This window comes from Mus caroli, unplaced genomic scaffold (genome assembly GCF_978045245.1).
Source record: "Mus caroli unplaced genomic scaffold, Mus_caroli_1 scaffold_13, whole genome shotgun sequence".
In the NCBI taxonomy this organism is placed as follows: Eukaryota; Metazoa; Chordata; class Mammalia; order Rodentia; family Muridae; genus Mus; species Mus caroli.
Window position 1 is genome coordinate 100,713,220 of NW_028227268.1, and position 22,546 is coordinate 100,735,765.

The following is a 22,546-nucleotide window of genomic DNA, read 5'->3' on the forward strand; positions in this document are numbered from 1 at the left end:
TGTGGACACAGACACTCTTGGTACTCGGGGTAGAGCCTCCTCGACTCCCCCTTTCTGTTTTATTAGATAGGATTTGAGGGTGCGGTGCGCCCGCTCAATAATACCCTGTCCTTGGGGGTTGTATGGAAGTCCAGTCAGGTGGGTTACGTCCATCTGACGGCAGAACTGTTGGAATTTTTGAGATGTATAAGCTGGTCCATTATCAGTCTTAAGGAGTTTGGGTTTTCCCCAAGCACTCCATGCCTCAAGACAATGTTGAATCACATGTGAGGCCTTTTCTCCGGTTAAAGGAGAGGCAAACATGATGCCAGAGCATGTGTCAATGGACACATGGAGATATTGAAGTTTTCCAAAGGAAGAAACATGTGTAACATCCATTTGCCAGACCTGTAGAGGTCGAATACCGCGTGGGTTAATTCCCACATGAGGAACTGGCAAGAACTCACAGCAGCTTTGACATTGAGTAACAATGTCACGGGCTTCTTTTCTCGTCAAGGAGAAACGGCGGCGTAATGTTTCAGCCGTCACATGAAAATTGTTATGAAAATTTCTTGCAGCCTCTATCGGGGATGTTAGGGCAGCAGCCACCACTTTAGTGGCTTTATCTGCCAGATCATTCCCCAGAGCCATGGGGCCAGGTAGGCCTGAATGGGCTCTAACATGAGTAATATAAACAGGAAATCTTCTAGATAACAAAACTAATTGTATCTGCTGAAAAATATTGGCAACTTTACTGGAAGGCTTAATCACTCCAGCCACTTCTAAAAGATTTACAGCATTAACCATATAACAGGAATCTGACACAATATTAAGGGGTTCTAAAAAGGTTTTTAAAACTTCTAAAACCACTAAACACTCTACCACTTGAGGTGAATTTTCATTATATTGTTTGGATACTACTTTACCATTAGCCACATAGGCACCTATGCCAGTTTTTGATCCATCAGTATATACCACAACCCCATTTTTAAGTGGGTTTCTTACTGTTATTTGTGGAAACACAACAGATTGATTTTGGGCGAACTGTAAAATTGGATGTTTTGGATAATGGTTATCTATTTGTCCTGAAAAGGAGGTAACTAAAACTGCCCAATCATTAGATGTGGCTGCCAAGGTCTGAACCTGTGCAGCGGTATAAGGTACAATTAAAAGATAAGGATTTCGTCCAAAATGGGTAATCGCTGCTTTTAGGCCTTTAAGGGCGAGCTGTGCAATTGCATCAGGATACCAATTTATTATTTTAGCTGGAGATACATTTGGATGGATCCACAACAATGGCCCATTCTGCCACAAAACTGCGGTTGGCAATTGTGCTGTCTTAAAGACACATAAACTAAAAGGCTGCGAATCCTCAATACGTTGTAATTGTGCATTCTGTAATGCATCTTCCACCTTTTGTAAGGCCTGGCTAGCAGCTAGAGTAAGAGCCCTAGGGGAGGAGATATGAGAATCTCCTTCTAAAATATCAAACAAAGGCCTTAACTCAGCGGAAGGAATCTTCAAAAAAGGTCTGAGCCAGTTAATATCCCCTAACAGCTTCTGAAAGTCATTTAAGGTATGGAGGTGATCTCTTCTTATCTCTACCTTTTGGGGCACAATTTTATTTGGGGACACCACAGAGCCCAAAAATTGTCCTGTATCAGAAATTTGGACCTTTTCTGTGGCTATCTGTAAACCCCACTGACTTAAAGTCTTAAGTAGAAAAGGATATGCCTTTTGTAGTATGGTAAGGTTTTTATGGCATAGAAGGATGTCATCCATGTAAAGAAGCAAAATTAAAGAGGGGAATTGTTCCCTCACTGGCAAAAGAGCTTCCTGCACATAAAGTTGGCACATTGTAGGACTATTGGACATTCCCTGTGGTAAGACCTTCCATTGATACCTCTTATCAGGTTCCATGTGATTAATAGAGGGGATGGTAAAGGCAAATCTGGGCCTATCCCTTGGACACAAAGGTATAGAAAAGAAACAATCTTTAATATCTATAATAATTAAATTCCAGCCACGTGGTAAGGCGGAAAGTACAGGGAGACCTCTCTGTACGGGGCCAAATAAGTTCATTTGCTCATTAATGGCTCTGAGGTCATGGAGCAGTCTCCACTTTCCTGACTTTTTCTTAATTACAAAAATTGGAGTATTCCAAGGTGAGGTAGATGGTTCAATATGGCCCAGTTCTAATTGTTCATTTACCAGTTGAGTCACAGCTTCCAGTTTTTCAGAGGATAGGGGCCACTGAGGAACCCATATTGGATCCCCTGCTTTCCATGGTATGGGTCGTGCTGCCCCAATGGCTCCTAGAAAAAACCCAGACCCTGTCTATCTTGGTTTCCAGTGGGTGAGATGGGCTCTGTCCTTCCTTGCTCTTGACGTCCTAACCCTTTTCCCTCTTTATAACCCATCTTTGCCATGATATTTCTTACTTTAACCGAACACCCTCCCGACGGGGCATTCTCATTGGACAAAACAAGGCCCAAATGCTGCATAATATCCCTCCCCCAGAGGTTAACCGGGAGTGGGAGCACATAAGGTATGAATTTCCCTCGCTGCCCCTCGGAGGATTCCCATGTCAAGGCAACAGAGCTTATAGTGGGACATGATTGATATCCTAGGCCCTGTAATGAATGAAATGACTCTGTGGTGGGCCATGCTTTGGGCCACCAATGTGTAGAGATTATACTTTTATCTGCTCCGGTATCAAGGATGCCTTCAAACTCTTTTCCGCTGATCTTAAGGCGGAGCTTAGGTCTATCATTCAAAGATACAACCAAATAGGCAGAATCATTTCCAGGGGAGCCCATTTTCTTTGTCTCAGGTCCTGCAGATTTCTCCCTGGTATTATCAGGGAGGAGCAGCAGCTGAGCTATCCTATCTCCTTTACTAATAGAAAAAACGCCCTTAGGGCTTGAACACAGGACCTGTATTTCAGGGGAATGTTGACAATCCATAACTCCAGGGTGGACTACTAAGCCCTGCAAGGTGAGTGAACCCCGGCCGAGAATAAGGCCCATGGTTCCAGGGGGCAAAGATGGTATAGGCTCCACCGGCACCGGCTGAATACTCATTTGAGGCATCAGTAGGAAATCGGAGGTGGCGCGCAGGTCCACCCTTGTGGGTCTTCCTGGGTCGCCTCTCTGACTGCTTCCTGGGTCCTGACAAACCGGTTCCCATATCTTTGAGGGCCCTGGGACCGAGGGCCCGATAGCCCGTTTTTTGACACATCAGCTGATTGGCTATCAGGTGGGGGAAGGAGTCTGCCCTTTATATCCCTCACAGAGCAACACTGGTCGGCTCTATGATAGCCCTTGCCACACTTAGAGCAAAGAGTGAGGGTCCCCCCCTTTTTGTCTGGAGCTCTACAATCTTTCTTAAAATGCCCAGGCCTCCCACAGTTAAAACATGTCCTCCAATCATTTCTGCCTATGAAGCGTTTTTGGGATTGGAGGATGGCAGCCGCTAAGCCTGCATTGGTGAGAGGTCCCCCGAGCTCTCGACAAACCCTGAGCCAATCCTGTAAGCCTTTATTCTTTCTTGGGGCTATGGCCGTTCGACACTCCTGTGTGGCTTGCTCATAAATGAGCTGTTCTATCAGAGGTGCGGCTTGCTCTGAATCTCCAAAAATACGCTCTGCTGCCTCTGTCATTCTGGCCACAAAGTCTGAGAAGGACTCCTGGGGTCCCTGGATGATCTTGGTTAATTGTCCAGTGGCTTCACCTGTTCGGGAGAGCGCCTTCCAGGCCTTAATAGCCGCGGAGGAAATTTGGGCATAAGCTCCCCAGTGATAATTTGTTTGATCAGCGGTATAAGCTCCCTGACCCGTTAACAGGTCAAAGGTCCAATCTCTCTGCTCTGGAGTCAAAGCGGCAGCATTTGCTCGGGCCTGAGTTTGTGCAGCCTCTTGCCATAGTGCTCTCCATTCCATATATTTGCCCATACTGGGGAGAGCGGCTTTTGCAATCATTTGCCAGTCGGCAGGAGTTAGTGCCATGCCAGCAAGCCTGTCTAACTGCACCAAGGTAAAATTAGCATTGGTTCCATATTTGCGGACCGATTCAGCAAGCTCTTTAATCTGTGTATAATCTACCGGAGCGTGAACACGCCCACCCTCGGCTCCTTCAAAGACCGGAAATGCCTGTTGCATCTTCCTTTGTTCCTCTCTTGGAATGAACGAGTCTGCGCACTGCCTCTCTGCGCAGGGCTGACGCACTACGCAGGGCGGGGGCTCCGCATAGGGCGGAGGTGCACTATGACCCTGAAGCTGACTGCCCTGGGGCCAAGCAGCAAGCTGGCCTTTGCCAGTCGCTTTTGGCTTTTTTCTTGACCTATAAGCTCGCATTTCTCTCTCATAACAAGCTGCTTCCTCCTCCAAGTCTGTTTCCTCAGAAGGGCTAATTTCTTCATCTGATTCACAGCTATTAAGAACTGGCTCCTTAAACTCATCTCTTTTCTCCTCTTTCCTTCCAATCTCTCCCCAGGTATTCTTCCCTGACATTAACTTTTCCTCGGGTTCAAGACCCGTGGAAAGGCCTGTATACTTATTTGGCGCACCATGTTTCCTCTTTTTTTCTGCTCTCTCTACCCGCTTTACTTCTGATAGACTGTCTTGAATTTCGTTCAGAATTCTCCACCCCATCTTAACTACTTGTTGACATATGAAAAGAAACAAAAAGGCTTTTAACACTAGAGAAAGTTCAAGACCAGACATACCTTGTAAAGCTGTAACACGCCGTCCCACAGCTGAAGAGTTCTGAACCTACACCGGGTCCTTCTCAACAGTCTGTTTCCGGGAAAACTTCATTAACCACAGTTCCCCAGCTGATGAGTTCTGAACCTACACCGGGTCCTTCTCAACAGTCTGTTTCCGGGAACACTTCATTAACCGCTCCTTCTCCGTGATGCAGTAGCTCGCGGGTTCCGGCACCATTTGTTGCCCGCGCTTTTGTGTGTCCCCCTGGTAAGAACACGCTCAGGGCAACAAGAATCTTCTGCAGTACAAACTTTATTGCTTACCCCATCAGGAGCCAGTGGAGAAAGGAGCCAGAGAGAGAGCCCGAGATGGTGGAGCCCCCTCCCTTTTATGGAGGACTGTCCTCCGCCTCGGAGTGTCACTCCCTGATTGGCTGCAGCCCCTCAGCCAGAGTTGTCATCACGGGAAAGGCAGAGCACATGGGGTGGGAAACTACCCCAGCGCATGTGCAGATGGTTTGTTTACTACTTAGAACACAGGTGTCAGTGCCATCTTATAATGGCGAATGTGAGGACGGCTCCTTACATCTCCCCCTTTTCTTTTATTTAAGAGCAATAGGCCACCCATAATAATGAGAGTGGAGATAGAGGTCAAATCCCCAGTGTGCAGGTAAAGGAGCCGTACACAAAACCTCCTCCCAGGCTCATCACCCGGAGGGGTCCTGGTCTGGTCCCGTGTCGTTTTTCCTGGGGGAAGGACACTTGGACACTCAACCTTCTTGAAAGATGACATGTCTCCCTAGAATAGGCTCATAAATGCCACAGAGCCCTTCTACTGCAGTGCTTAGCCGTGCAACTCTCTCGGGCTGCTGAAGCACACTCACTCTATCCCGTGCAATGAGACTAGCCTCGTGGGGTGCAAGAGCTGAGTGGCCAGCGACCTATTGATTAAGCATAGATAACCATATATCAGGGGAAGCACCATGTTCTAGTGCTGCAAGCGCCTGGGAAATAACCACCATGTCTCTCCTAATTTGGGCCTTAAGCTTACAGACCAATCAAAGAAGCAACACTAATCCACAGCAAAGAACAGCTCCAAATAATTCCACCCCCACCCATTCTTTAAAGAAGGAAAATGTTGAAAAGATAGTCCTTAGGTCAGGGACAGGTCCAAGTGCATGGGGCAAGTCTCAATTTTCAAAGGGTCTGTTCAAATTTAGCCGTCCAATTCTGTATCTCCCAACGCTGCTTTCCCTTTGTTGTCGTTGCACTGGACATCACCAAGACGAGGGACATCAGTATTCCCTTGGTCAGTCTGGATTTTTCGGGTGAGTCTTTCTGGTATCCAGAATGGGTTGTCTTCATTCTGTGGAAAAACACAAACAGCTCCCCTGGATCTTATCAAAATAGGATCCGGGCCTTTCCATTTGTTATTTAAAACATCTTTCCATTTAACCATCTCTTTGGGCCTATCTGGCTCTGAACAATGTCGTTCAGCCGCGGTATGGCCATGAGAATCAAGATTTAAAAAATTGAGTGTAAAGAGTGCTGTGGACACAGACACTCTTGGTACTCGGGGTAGAGCCTCCTCGACTCCCCCTTTCTGTTTTATTAGATAGGATTTGAGGGTGCGGTGCGCCCGCTCAATAATACCCTGTCCTTGGGGGTTGTATGGAAGTCCAGTCAGGTGGGTTACGTCCATCTGACGGCAGAACTGTTGGAATTTTTGAGATGTATAAGCTGGTCCATTATCAGTCTTAAGGAGTTTGGGTTTTCCCCAAGCACTCCATGCCTCAAGACAATGTTGAATCACATGTGAGGCCTTTTCTCCGGTTAAAGGAGAGGCAAACATGATGCCAGAGCATGTGTCAATGGACACATGGAGATATTGAAGTTTTCCAAAGGAAGAAACATGTGTAACATCCATTTGCCAGACCTGTAGAGGTCGAATACCGCGTGGGTTAATTCCCACATGAGGAACTGGCAAGAACTCACAGCAGCTTTGACATTGAGTAACAATGTCACGGGCTTCTTTTCTCGTCAAGGAGAAACGGCGGCGTAATGTTTCAGCCGTCACATGAAAATTGTTATGAAAATTTCTTGCAGCCTCTATCGGGGATGTTAGGGCAGCAGCCACCACTTTAGTGGCTTTATCTGCCAGATCATTCCCCAGAGCCATGGGGCCAGGTAGGCCTGAATGGGCTCTAACATGAGTAATATAAACAGGAAATCTTCTAGATAACAAAACTAATTGTATCTGCTGAAAAATATTGGCAACTTTACTGGAAGGCTTAATCACTCCAGCCACTTCTAAAAGATTTACAGCATTAACCATATAACAGGAATCTGACACAATATTAAGGGGTTCTAAAAAGGTTTTTAAAACTTCTAAAACCACTAAACACTCTACCACTTGAGGTGAATTTTCATTATATTGTTTGGATACTACTTTACCATTAGCCACATAGGCACCTATGCCAGTTTTTGATCCATCAGTATATACCACAACCCCATTTTTAAGTGGGTTTCTTACTGTTATTTGTGGAAACACAACAGATTGATTTTGGGCGAACTGTAAAATTGGATGTTTTGGATAATGGTTATCTATTTGTCCTGAAAAGGAGGTAACTAAAACTGCCCAATCATTAGATGTGGCTGCCAAGGTCTGAACCTGTGCAGCGGTATAAGGTACAATTAAAAGATAAGGATTTCGTCCAAAATGGGTAATCGCTGCTTTTAGGCCTTTAAGGGCGAGCTGTGCAATTGCATCAGGATACCAATTTATTATTTTAGCTGGAGATACATTTGGATGGATCCACAACAATGGCCCATTCTGCCACAAAACTGCGGTTGGCAATTGTGCTGTCTTAAAGACACATAAACTAAAAGGCTGCGAATCCTCAATACGTTGTAATTGTGCATTCTGTAATGCATCTTCCACCTTTTGTAAGGCCTGGCTAGCAGCTAGAGTAAGAGCCCTAGGGGAGGAGATATGAGAATCTCCTTCTAAAATATCAAACAAAGGCCTTAACTCAGCGGAAGGAATCTTCAAAAAAGGTCTGAGCCAGTTAATATCCCCTAACAGCTTCTGAAAGTCATTTAAGGTATGGAGGTGATCTCTTCTTATCTCTACCTTTTGGGGCACAATTTTATTTGGGGACACCACAGAGCCCAAAAATTGTCCTGTATCAGAAATTTGGACCTTTTCTGTGGCTATCTGTAAACCCCACTGACTTAAAGTCTTAAGTAGAAAAGGATATGCCTTTTGTAGTATGGTAAGGTTTTTATGGCATAGAAGGATGTCATCCATGTAAAGAAGCAAAATTAAAGAGGGGAATTGTTCCCTCACTGGCAAAAGAGCTTCCTGCACATAAAGTTGGCACATTGTAGGACTATTGGACATTCCCTGTGGTAAGACCTTCCATTGATACCTCTTATCAGGTTCCATGTGATTAATAGAGGGGATGGTAAAGGCAAATCTGGGCCTATCCCTTGGACACAAAGGTATAGAAAAGAAACAATCTTTAATATCTATAATAATTAAATTCCAGCCACGTGGTAAGGCGGAAAGTACAGGGAGACCTCTCTGTACGGGGCCAAATAAGTTCATTTGCTCATTAATGGCTCTGAGGTCATGGAGCAGTCTCCACTTTCCTGACTTTTTCTTAATTACAAAAATTGGAGTATTCCAAGGTGAGGTAGATGGTTCAATATGGCCCAGTTCTAATTGTTCATTTACCAGTTGAGTCACAGCTTCCAGTTTTTCAGAGGATAGGGGCCACTGAGGAACCCATATTGGATCCCCTGCTTTCCATGGTATGGGTCGTGCTGCCCCAATGGCTCCTAGAAAAAACCCAGACCCTGTCTATCTTGGTTTCCAGTGGGTGAGATGGGCTCTGTCCTTCCTTGCTCTTGACGTCCTAACCCTTTTCCCTCTTTATAACCCATCTTTGCCATGATATTTCTTACTTTAACCGAACACCCTCCCGACGGGGCATTCTCATTGGACAAAACAAGGCCCAAATGCTGCATAATATCCCTCCCCCAGAGGTTAACCGGGAGTGGGAGCACATAAGGTATGAATTTCCCTCGCTGCCCCTCGGAGGATTCCCATGTCAAGGCAACAGAGCTTATAGTGGGACATGATTGATATCCTAGGCCCTGTAATGAATGAAATGACTCTGTGGTGGGCCATGCTTTGGGCCACCAATGTGTAGAGATTATACTTTTATCTGCTCCGGTATCAAGGATGCCTTCAAACTCTTTTCCGCTGATCTTAAGGCGGAGCTTAGGTCTATCATTCAAAGATACAACCAAATAGGCAGAATCATTTCCAGGGGAGCCCATTTTCTTTGTCTCAGGTCCTGCAGATTTCTCCCTGGTATTATCAGGGAGGAGCAGCAGCTGAGCTATCCTATCTCCTTTACTAATAGAAAAAACGCCCTTAGGGCTTGAACACAGGACCTGTATTTCAGGGGAATGTTGACAATCCATAACTCCAGGGTGGACTACTAAGCCCTGCAAGGTGAGTGAACCCCGGCCGAGAATAAGGCCCATGGTTCCAGGGGGCAAAGATGGTATAGGCTCCACCGGCACCGGCTGAATACTCATTTGAGGCATCAGTAGGAAATCGGAGGTGGCGCGCAGGTCCACCCTTGTGGGTCTTCCTGGGTCGCCTCTCTGACTGCTTCCTGGGTCCTGACAAACCGGTTCCCATATCTTTGAGGGCCCTGGGACCGAGGGCCCGATAGCCCGTTTTTTGACACATCAGCTGATTGGCTATCAGGTGGGGGAAGGAGTCTGCCCTTTATATCCCTCACAGAGCAACACTGGTCGGCTCTATGATAGCCCTTGCCACACTTAGAGCAAAGAGTGAGGGTCCCCCCCTTTTTGTCTGGAGCTCTACAATCTTTCTTAAAATGCCCAGGCCTCCCACAGTTAAAACATGTCCTCCAATCATTTCTGCCTATGAAGCGTTTTTGGGATTGGAGGATGGCAGCCGCTAAGCCTGCATTGGTGAGAGGTCCCCCGAGCTCTCGACAAACCCTGAGCCAATCCTGTAAGCCTTTATTCTTTCTTGGGGCTATGGCCGTTCGACACTCCTGTGTGGCTTGCTCATAAATGAGCTGTTCTATCAGAGGTGCGGCTTGCTCTGAATCTCCAAAAATACGCTCTGCTGCCTCTGTCATTCTGGCCACAAAGTCTGAGAAGGACTCCTGGGGTCCCTGGATGATCTTGGTTAATTGTCCAGTGGCTTCACCTGTTCGGGAGAGCGCCTTCCAGGCCTTAATAGCCGCGGAGGAAATTTGGGCATAAGCTCCCCAGTGATAATTTGTTTGATCAGCGGTATAAGCTCCCTGACCCGTTAACAGGTCAAAGGTCCAATCTCTCTGCTCTGGAGTCAAAGCGGCAGCATTTGCTCGGGCCTGAGTTTGTGCAGCCTCTTGCCATAGTGCTCTCCATTCCATATATTTGCCCATACTGGGGAGAGCGGCTTTTGCAATCATTTGCCAGTCGGCAGGAGTTAGTGCCATGCCAGCAAGCCTGTCTAACTGCACCAAGGTAAAATTAGCATTGGTTCCATATTTGCGGACCGATTCAGCAAGCTCTTTAATCTGTGTATAATCTACCGGAGCGTGAACACGCCCACCCTCGGCTCCTTCAAAGACCGGAAATGCCTGTTGCATCTTCCTTTGTTCCTCTCTTGGAATGAACGAGTCTGCGCACTGCCTCTCTGCGCAGGGCTGACGCACTACGCAGGGCGGGGGCTCCGCATAGGGCGGAGGTGCACTATGACCCTGAAGCTGACTGCCCTGGGGCCAAGCAGCAAGCTGGCCTTTGCCAGTCGCTTTTGGCTTTTTTCTTGACCTATAAGCTCGCATTTCTCTCTCATAACAAGCTGCTTCCTCCTCCAAGTCTGTTTCCTCAGAAGGGCTAATTTCTTCATCTGATTCACAGCTATTAAGAACTGGCTCCTTAAACTCATCTCTTTTCTCCTCTTTCCTTCCAATCTCTCCCCAGGTATTCTTCCCTGACATTAACTTTTCCTCGGGTTCAAGACCCGTGGAAAGGCCTGTATACTTATTTGGCGCACCATGTTTCCTCTTTTTTTCTGCTCTCTCTCCCCGCTTTACTTCTGATAGACTGTCTTGAATTTCGTTCAGAATTCTCCACCCCATCTTAACTACTTGTTGACATATGAAAAGAAACAAAAAGGCTTTTAACACTAGAGAAAGTTCAAGACCAGACATACCTTGTAAAGCTGTAACACGCCGTCCCACAGCTGAAGAGTTCTGAACCTACACCGGGTCCTTCTCAACAGTCTGTTTCCGGGAAAACTTCATTAACCACAGTTCCCCAGCTGATGAGTTCTGAACCTACACCGGGTCCTTCTCAACAGTCTGTTTCCGGGAACACTTCATTAACCGCTCCTTCTCCGTGATGCAGTAGCTCGCGGGTTCCGGCACCATTTGTTGCCCGCGCTTTTGTGTGTCCCCCTGGTAAGAACACGCTCAGGGCAACAAGAATCTTCTGCAGTACAAACTTTATTGCTTACCCCATCAGGAGCCAGTGGAGAAAGGAGCCAGAGAGAGAGCCCGAGATGGTGGAGCCCCCTCCCTTTTATGGAGGACTGTCCTCCGCCTCGGAGTGTCACTCCCTGATTGGCTGCAGCCCCTCAGCCAGAGTTGTCATCACGGGAAAGGCAGAGCACATGGGGTGGGAAACTACCCCAGCGCATGTGCAGATGGTTTGTTTACTACTTAGAACACAGGTGTCAGTGCCATCTTATAATGGCGAATGTGAGGACGGCTCCTTACAGGACAGCCAAAAGAAAAATAGGAAGAAGAAACTGGCAAACTGGCATCTTAGAGAAGTTACATGAGCTCTGGCAGTCACACATACTAAATAGAGCACGGAGATTCTAGCCCCAGGCAGCTTGGTTCGCAAACAGTGCACTTTACAGAGTCTAACATTTCTATTTGACAGAAAATCATTGGTCAAACAGGATTTTATCAGATTGTAGTTAGTAATAAAATTACTTGTTTTGTTTGTTTGAGTCAGAGGTTCTATTGCCCAGACTGGCCTCCAACTCACTTTGTAGCTCACAATCACCTTGAACTCTGGATCACCTGACTCTGCCTCTCAAGTAGCAGGATTGCAAGTGTGGGCCACTGTACCTGACTCCAAAGATGATTTTTGAGTTTAAAAATCCAGCTTTGAATACATTGCTCTCTAGAGCCTGCTGTTCAACCTGGAGAAAACAGAAAATGATGGCCTGGGTCAGAATTCCTTTTCCTCTTTCAAATTATCATGAATCAAATAAGGATTGGAAGGTCAACTACAACGTTGAGGCCTCAAAAAAGAAAAATCAGATTTATTACCACCATGAAACAAGCATTCTTCCATATTAACAGAAGGTAAGCTGTTCTGTGACTCACAGAAGTAGAATGCCAGCCGTGTTCTAAGAACAAGATTAAATTTGTAAAATGTCAATAGATCAGCAGACCACGTCCATGGGGGACTTTATGTAACCTCCAACCTCCTTAATACTTCCAACAGTCCTGACTCTCCAGGCGTAGAGCAGACACCCTCACTTTTTTTTTTTTTTTCTGTTTTCTTTTCTCTAGATAGGGCCTTTCTATGTACTCCTAACTGTCCTGGAACTTGCTATGTAGACCAGGCTGGCCTTGAACTCACAGAGATTCTTTTGCCTCTGCCTCCTGAGTACTGGGATTAAAATCATGCACCATCAAACTGGTCCTTACTGGCTTTTAAGAAGCTGCCCTGGGGGCTGGAGAGATGGCTCAGCGGTTAAGAGCACTGACTACTCTTCCAAAGGTCCTAAGTTCAAATCCCAGCAACCACATGGTGGCTCACAACCACAGTGTACTTACATATAATAAATAAATAAATAAATAAACAAATCTTTCAGAAGAAGAAGAAGAAGAAGAAGAAGAAGAAGAAGAAGCTGCCCCATCCTTACAAAAACCTCTCTCCCAGAATGCACCCACCTCCTGAAATCAAAACTCTGCAAAATGGGTCTGTCTTTCTGTAAATTGATCTCTATTCACTTGACAGTCTTATTGGCTATTTTCTTCTAGGCCCTCATCATAATTCTAATTTTCTTTCCCCTTATTTTGCAAGGAAGAATATATCTTTTCTTTCTTTCCTTCCTTCCTTCCTTCCTTCCTTCCTTCCTTCCTTCCTTCCTTCCTGTCTTTCTTTCTTTCTTTCTTTCTTTCTTTCTTTCTTTCTTTCTTTCTTTCTTTCTTTCTTTCTTTCTTTCTTTCTTTCTTTTGGTTTTTCGAGACAGGGTTTCTCTGTATAGCCCTGGCTGTCCTGGAACTCACTCTGTAGACCAGGCTGGCCTCAAACTCAGAAATCTGCCTGCCTCTGCCTCCCGAGTGCTGGGATTAAAGGCGTGCACCACCACGCCCGGTTAAGAATACATCTTTTAAGGAGATGTTTGACCCTTTGAGTCAGCTATAATGTACATTACAGTAGCAAATTGTCATATGATAATTGGGCTCATGACATGCTGACTCTGCAAGAAGAATTTCTTCTCTCCTACTTTACACTTTTTTTTTGTTTGTTTCTTTATCTCAAAGTGTCAACCAAGGCCCTTTTTGGGGGATTGGGTGGCATGCAGAGAAGAAGGCACTAAAACAGCCCATCTAAAAACACTGTATTTTGGAGAAGAGCCATAAAGGAAATCATATTTATCAGAGGTTACAATTTTGTATCCATTGGTATAAAAATGCCTGCAGTGGAAACAAGACACTGGCGGCTCGCTCTTTGGACGCTCATCCACAGAGAGAACGCTTAATTGGTAGCTCCAGTTCACAGCCCAGGCTTTCTTCAGTTGTTTCTGCTGGATCTTTCTCAGTTTCTGATTGGCTGTTAGTGCTATTACTGTGTTTGCACTCTCTATCTGCCCGTTCTGGTCACCTCTGCTGGATGTCCCAAGTGCCTTACTTACCATTTGTTTTTACTTTCTTTTGTTGAATCCATAATAAACTTACTCATTCAAAACCCATAATTATATTATCGATCATTCTCTGGTCTAGACAGAAGAGCAGACCTGAGACATTGTTTGCTTATTGGCTTTTTAATGAGATAGTAGTTTAAAAACTTGACCCAGAGCCAGCCCCCACTGTGCCACCCCTGGTTCATGTTGGGACTGGATGAGTGAGAACTGTGACCCTAGTCTCAGTGTGGACTTACAGAGGTGACCCAGTCTTAATCTTTGTTCCTTTTCTTTGACAGGCTCTCAGGGAGGTCAGGCTGGCATTGAATTGGAGAATAGCCCCAAGATTGGCCTTGGACTCCTGATCATTCTTCGCCTCCTACTCAGTTCTGGTCAATGATCTTGACAAGTTATAGCAACAACAATCAATTTTCAAAAGGTACAGATGCTGCTCTGTTTATAATAGTGTGATGCCCAAAGGAACCCCTTGGAAATAGAAATATTTGTGAGTAAAAAATGCATTTACTGTATTTGGTTCACAACTCACTGCAGCTCACAGGTCACATGTGCCTATGATAGCTATGAATGAGGCCTAACGCAAAATTCCAAGCTTATTAAAAGCATTATGACATGGGTTATTTATTTATTTTTGATAAGTCAGTTATGAAATTCTCAAGCATGAGCTTCATAGATGATAGTGCTGTGTCTCAGTCTATGAAACAGCCATACATGCGCTCTATTTGCTAGTTGTTCAGTGTGTTACATTATCTTCTCAGCACAGCCAGCTGAATTTGAATGACATGGAGTCATTGTCAATCCAATAACTCTTTAACTTATTTACCTTAAAGTAACAATAGGCCTCTGATGTCATTTAGAAGGCAAATGTGCACTCCTTATTGTTGAATGAGATTCCACTAGTCTGCTGCATCCCATATTGTGTATTCTGTGGGCTCTCTGCTTCCTGCTGAGTTAGCCACTTTTGGGGCCTAAGCCTGCTCTTTATCTTCCTGACAATTAATTGCTTCTATGATAAAGTAAAAATGGTATTATTTTTTAATTCCAGTATACATTCTTTAGTGTCTGCAAAATAAAACCCTTGTAACCTCTAAAAGGAAAACTACGGATGCAATGAAAGCCACTTTTTTTTTTGTTATTTGTAGAGAATTTGTGCGAGTTCTCAAGACTATAGTTGAGAATGCGTTGTATGCAAGAACACTCAGCCAAATTCAGCGTGCACCATGCATGGCCTTTGCTGTCAAGTCAAAACCACAGAACTGAAAAAAACATTTCTTTTTTAAAACTTACAATCCAGACCACACGTTACAGATGGTTCTGAGTTGCCAAGTGGGTGCTGAGAATTGAACCCAGGTCCTCTGGAAGATCAGTCAGTGTTCTTACCATTAGGCCATCTCTCCAGACTCAAACCATTTCAGATGGTGACTTTATTAAGCAGTGAATGGAGAGTGTGGCAGATGTAATGGATCCTGGGGGAAAAAAAGGGAGAGCAGTCTCACCAGACTATAGCTAGGCAAATTAGATGAACTGAAGAGAGGAGCTGCTGTTTTTCAACTGTGTTCTGATGTTGGATGCCAGCTCTCATGCCAGAAATATGGCCTAATTTGCCATTTTTATTAGGGGTATTGATAAATCAAGAAAAGACCTTTTAGGTCTGGAGAGATGGTTAGGTAGTTAACACTGACTGTTCTTCTGAAGGTCCTGAGTTCGAATCCCAGAAATCACATGGTGGCTCACAACCATCTGTAATGAGATCTGATGCCCTCTTCCGGTGTGTCTGAAGACAGCTACAATATACTTACATATAACAACAAATAAACCTTTGGGCTGGAGCAAGCAGGGCCAGAGCGAGCAGAGGTCCTGAGTTCAATTCCCAGCAACCACATGATGGCTCACAACCATCTGTACAGCTACAGTGTACTAATATACATTAAACAAACAAACAAACAAACAAATAAATCTTAAAAAAAAAAAAAGCAAGAAAAGATCTTTTTAGTCCCTCTGAGGACACTGCAGAGATGGGGTAGAGAGAGGCTCAGGAAAGACCATGCGTTGCTCTTGCAGATGACCTAGGTTTGGTTCCCAAGACCCATGCGGGTGAGCCTGTAACTCCAGTTCCAGGGAGTTCTGAACTCAGAAGGTACCTACACACACAGGTATACATCTAGATACGCAATCACACATGTACACGTAAATAAACACAAAAGACACAACTAAAAAGACTAAGCGGAAGTGACTGTTTTGGTCCTTACTGTGCAATAATATTTCATTTTCTTAATCTGTCATTATTCAGCAAGGTCAGCAAGGTCAGATCTAAGCTACAGAATCTCAGTCATCCTCAGGGCTCCCAGCTAATAAGTAAGATCTAGAGCTAAGGTCCCAGTGGGGACAGTTGTCCAGCTTCCCTCCTCCTTCTCTCCCTCCGCATTTCCCCCCCTCCCCACTCCCCTCCATCTGTCTGTCTGTCTGTCTGTCTGTCTCTGCTGCAGTTCACCCTGATTCTCTATCACTCTAGTCAACTAGTGTTAGTGATTCAGGTTAAACATCCACAAGTTATACTTCATGCTTCATAGGGAATCCTGCAAGAACACACTGGGCAGCTGTGTGCTGGAGACTAGTTTGGATTTTATGGATTTTAAAGTTCTACTCACCAGATGCCTTCCCTCACTATTAATAAATAACTTGCTGAAAGGCACGTTGGCACCATGGTCTACTATGTTTTTGTTCGTAGTTCTCAGGCTCTGCTCTGGCACAGGCCATTCCCAGTGTGTGGGCAAGTACTCCCTTTGCCTCTCAGGCTGATGGAGCACCAGTACCACACCTCACACAGCACTAATGGATCATCCTGAAGAATATGTCTGTAAGCCAGACACAAGGGACCCTGGAGCACGTGCTGAGGGCTGCAACCTTTCCTTGCCAAACTTGCCGAGTATAAAGAAGAATAGGCTCTCCTTAAAGACCACTGCTACAGGTTACTTACAAAGTGCAAGATGCCATAGGGGGACATCTTACTCCTCTAAATTCCAAACTAGCCTCAGGCAGCAGTCCTCCTGTCTCGGCCTCCAGAGTAGTGGAATTGCAGGCATGAACCAAAAGGGGGAAATATGACAGGGTCTCACTATGTAGTCCCGGCCTATAATTGGCTATGTAAGATTAGCCTGGCTTTGAATTCATAGAGATATGCTTGTCTCTGTCTCCTTAATATTGGAATCAAAGGTTTATACCATCATTCCCCACAAAGAAAAAAATATTTTCAAAGTTGTCATTTCTGTTTTGCAATAATTCAAAGCTGGGAATCGTCTGTGTTTTGAATAGCCATCCTCTGGGTACAGTAACTGCAATATTAAGCAGAAAATGTCTGAGCTCATTCTGTCATATAATAATTTTCATGGGCATCTGGGCTTCCCCAGAATCAAATTGCTTCAAGGTTTGTCCCCTTAGGAGAAATGTATTTGCATGTGTGCCCTATTTGCATGTGTGCCCATGCATACATGTGTGGGTGTGTGGGTCAAAGAGTCTGTGCTTGAGAATAGTTAGTAGCCCTGGTGGAGGTGGGGAAGGTCCCCACTGACAAACTCTGTCCTCCTCACTGTTGTCTCCAGGGCACGGTCCGCAGGAAACCGTCAGTTGGTGATGGATCCAAACAGATGCAGCTGCTCTCAGGTTCTAAACCTTGAGCATCAGAAACCCCTGCCCATGGCATAATGTCATCTTATCTGGAAATAAGTCAAGACTCATTCTGACACATGTAAGATGCTGTCACACTATGCACAGCTAAACTCCTGCCCTGAGAGACCACTAGTAGTCTTGCTGGCCACAGTGACCATAGAGGTAAAGGACATGGAAAGAAAGGATGTCCCCTTCACTGGCAGCCTCCTGAGAGAATAAGAGAGCACTTGTACACACACATGTACACACACACACACACACACAAACACACACAGAAAGACACACAGATAGACATACACAGACATACAGACAGACACATGGATAGATATACACAGACAGGCACACATACATACATACATACATACATATACACACACAGACCTATACAGACATATACACACACAGATATACACAGACACACAGACACATAGATTAACAGACACAGACACACAGACAGGCACACATACATACATACATATACACACACAGACCTATACAGACATATACACACAGATATACACAGACACACAGACACATAGATTAACAGACACAGACACACAGACAGGCACACATACAGACATACACATACATACATACAAACACACTCACAGGCACACACAGACATACACAGTCACACAGACCAACACATAGACAGACAGACACAGACACAAAGACAGGCACACATACATACATACATACATACATACACACACACACAGACACACAGAGTAAATATTAGTAATTTATATCAGAATAAAAGAGCCTGTGTTCATGTGGGCCAGGACTGTCATGGAAGGTGGAAATGGCCAGGTAGCTGTTGCCTCTGAAACCACCATACTTTGTGGACTTAGAATTATCCAGTAAATTGTGATGCTGTAGAAAGACACAAACATACCTGCCTATGTTCCTGACAGCATGCTCACAGCCGAGATAATGTGAGGAGGTGTTTGGGTTGGTGCATAGGCCCTGGCAGTCCCAACAAACCAGGACCCCATCCTCAATAAGCCAGTTAAAGAGACAGTAATAGTGAAAAACAAGAGAAAAGAGATGTATTCAATGTAGCTGCATCAGGAAGAGAATTGACTAACGACACTCAGTGGCACCCCCCGCCCCCAGTCTGTCTTCTGGGGTCCTGATGTGAGGTTTAAACAGAGGCATGCATCATTGGCAGTACTGGCCAAGATGGGCTCCTGCTCATCCTCTGATCATGGTCTCTCCAGCGAGGTGGTCGGATAAGCTGTCAGAACTATGTGAAATCTTTCCAAGAGCAAAGCTCCCAAGAGACTCCTGGGAAATTCTATTCTGTGGGGTCCATTGTCTCTGTAGCCTGATAAACAATTGGAAGGGCATATGTCTCTCTCTCGAATAACTTCCTGCTTCCAGGAAGCACAGTATTGCTGCTATGCCTTCAAGAATGTTCTATGGTGACAGATGCCCTACTAAGGAGTGATGGATGGCTGATTTTATGGGTGGTGTTATGTTTTTTTTTATTTATTTCTTATTTTTTATTTGAGTGTCGCTACAGTTTGTTTAAATATATCCCAAAGGTTTCCATGGTAAAGGCTTAGTCTCCAGGAAGCTTCAATCTGGAGACAGTGGAAAGCATTTGAGATGGTGTCTCACTATGGAGTCTATTGGCTTTGAAGCTGCAATCCTCCTGAGAGGCAGACATGCACCATCACACCCAGCAGATGGTAGAAACATTAGGAGGTAGGGCCTAGTGGGGGGGGGTGTCTTCACATCTTTTGAGGACATGCCCTTAAAGGGGCTAGTGGGACTCCAGTCCCTTCTTGATGTCCCGTTTGCTTCCTAGCCTTGAAATGGTCAGTTTTAACACATAGAGCCTCCCCAGCCACCCAGCAACCCCACAACAAATGGTGGACGGGAATCTAAAGCACTCTCCTGTCATAAGTTGGTAGTCTCAGACATTTGTTACAAGTGATGGAAAGCTGACTATATTTTCCAAAGTTCCTTTTACTAAGCAATCACTACTTGATTAAAAAGAGTCCTGAACTTGAAAGCATTTCTTGTACCAACTATGCTATTGTATGTATTGTAAACTATTGTAGTGACCCAGCCTTTTGGTCCTGTCCTTTCTCGGTGTGATGGCAGTGAGGCAACCCCAAGGACATTTCCTTTCTGAGCACCACTTTCCAATCAGCTGATGAAGCCAAATGGGGCCAGTTCCTGTATCACCATCTGCTTTGGGGCAGTGGCAATTCCCAGATGGGAGGGAAGGAAGTCTCATCTTCCTATTGCCCCGGGGGAGCCATAAGGACAGCAGCTTAGGGGAAAGATCTGAGCAGGGAGGTAGACTCTCCCACACAACTTCCACAAACCACGGAGCCACTGTGAGCCTCAGTTTCATTTGTAAAATAAACGCAACAAGCACAACAACTCCTAGGGTATTTTTGTTTGTTTGTTTGTTTCATTTGAGGACCAAATGTAATATTTTTGCGGGCTGGCAAGAGCCTTCAGTTTTCATCTCGGAAAGCACATAGGTTTGGGACTGGAGTTGGGTAGGGGCAGGGGATTGGGTCATTTTCAACGCTCATATTTCGGACTCCAAATTGGAAATGATAACAATCTCTCTGTGTTCTTTACCACTCGCCTCTGGTGAAATTTCACTGTGTGGTGTGGTTACAGGTGCAGGCTGCCACTTTGATCAGAGTCCTTGGTGACAGACGGTAGGGACAGTTGCGGCAGTAGGGACGGTGAGGAGAGGGCTTCTTCCTTCCTGTCGCCCCACCCTGTGGTTGAGCAGGCTTGTATGGTGTGAGGAGAGCCCTGATAAGTAAGTTCCGGTGGGACTAATTTGAGGCTTGAGAGGTGTTTTTCTGTTGGCTAGTGTTACACCATTTTTTTTTTTCCAAGAGATGGGACTGTCAAAGACAGTCACTGGGGTGGCTGTAGCCCTGTAACCCTGCCAGTACAATGCTACCTAGCCTTCCCGCTAGGTTAAGGAGATTGGGGGTGGGGGCTTTCCACTCGCTTATACAGGGGGCGTGCTGCACCACTGGACTCAAAAACAGCCTTGCCCTGTAGCTATGGGGACTGCCAGATGGTAAGACCCAAGAACTTGAGACAACACAGCAAGGTTCTCTCTGACAGAGGGCTGCCCATGAGGACCAGGCAGGGAGAGGCCAGCAGTCTTGGCTGGAGATGGTGGGGAATATTTTAAAAGGACTTCACTGGGTCTACTTTCTAACAGAGCCTATCTAACTAGCCAGTCTATTTCTCCCTTCATGCATTTCTTTTTGGATTGTTAGAGATGTTTTTTTCTTTTATGATAATGTATTCATTTCAAAAGTATATAAAACCAGTCCTTCGTGTTTGCATATTTTATATTCATGAATTCTAATTGTGGCCCCCTAATATTTCTTTCTTTCTTTCTTTCTTTCTTTCTTTCTTTCTTTCTTTCTTTCTTTCTTTCTTTCTTTCTTTCTTTCTTTCTTTCTTTCTTTCTTCCTTTCTCTCTCTCTCTCTCTCTCTCTCTCTCTCTCTCTCTCTTTCTTTCTTTCTTTCTTAATTTATGTCTGAACCCAAACTATAAGACTTTATTCTTTTTTCCCCTTAGATTCTTTTTTTTTTTTTTGGTTTTTACGAGACAGGGTTTCTCTGTATAGCCCTGGCTGTCCTGGAGCTCACTTTGTAGACCAGGCTGGCCTCGAACTCAGAAATCCGCCTGCCTCTGCCTCCCGAGTGCTGGGATTAAAGGCGTGCGCCACCACGCCCGGCTAGATTCATTTTTTAATGTATATCTCACTTGCATGAGTGCCTGTGCATCCTGGGCATCCTGTGCATCCTGGGCATCCTGGGCATCCTGGGCATCCTGGGCATCCTGTGCATCCTGGGCATCCTGTGCATCCTGTGCATCCTGGGCATCCTGGGCATCCTGGGCATGGAATTATGGATGGTTGAGAGTTGTCATGTGGGTGCTGGAAATCAAACTGGCTCCTCTGCAAGAATTGCTCTTAACCACCAAGCAATCCCTCCAAGATTTTATTCTTATTTTCTAATAATCCAGTATAGACACTTTACAGTGCATATATAATGATATATAAATCAATCATTAGACACAATTTAAAGCACGTAAGAGGACTTTGTAGATTATGCATAACCATGACTTATGATTTATTTGTTGTTTCTATTCTTTAGGTTTTTTGGGAGAGAGGTTCTAACCATGTCGTCCAGCCTGGCCTGGACCTCACACATAAGAGAAGGACAGAGAAAGAGGCGTGGAAGATTTCATACAAAGGTTGAAAAATTGTCAAATGAGAAAAATATGTTATCAAATAGGAAGGCACTCCCTACTGCTACTCACACACACACACACACACACACAAAACCACTCCCTTAGAACTGCCTGGAGCCCATTGGCACTCAGCAAGGTTTGAAAACGACTGGAAACTCATTGTAAAACACCTGCCGCCCCCCTCCCCCCGTAGACATAAGATGGCAATGAGACAGTACATGCAGAAAAGCCTGAACTACATGAAGGACTCCCAAGGCCCTAAACATGACGTCAAAGCAACATCCTTTGCATGGCATCTGCTGTTTACTCAGGCCAGTTTCCTTCCTCAGAACTATGTCTCCATTTCCTGACAAATTGCCCTTGTTTCTGTTATCATTCACATGTTTCTGTCCAATTCCTTGTTCTAGGACATGAGAAAATGTCAAGTGCAGAAGATGCCTACTGACCCCCAATATCAGTGTCATTAAGGTGCCCTGCCTCAGCCTTCTGAGAGCTTCAGTTCTCAGTGTGCACCACCATGCTTCCTTTTCCCAATTTCAGAGCCCAGGGCTTTCCTGCATGCCGGAAACATGGTGTACCTTCAGTCTGTGTTGCTAAGTCTCCCATTCCCTTCTATGTGAGGACCTAGAACATCTCTGAATTTTCCTGTCTTGGAGGTGGGGGGTGGGGCTGCTGACTTCTGTCCAGATATCACCCAGGTCTTCTATGGTGGACATTGGCACAGGCATTAGAAATCCTAGCACTTGGAAGGCTGAAGCAGAGGTCAACATGAACCTGGATGACATAGCCCCACCCTGTCTCAAAACAAACAAAACAAAATGGTAGAAAACATGGCTAACAACACAGACAGCACAGATCACCTGGGGCTGAACAGGAGTTCTGTCGAAGCTGTGTGACCCTAGGGCTGGCTCATTACCATCTCTGGGCCTGTTTCTTGAGCTGAGTTGGAGAATAAT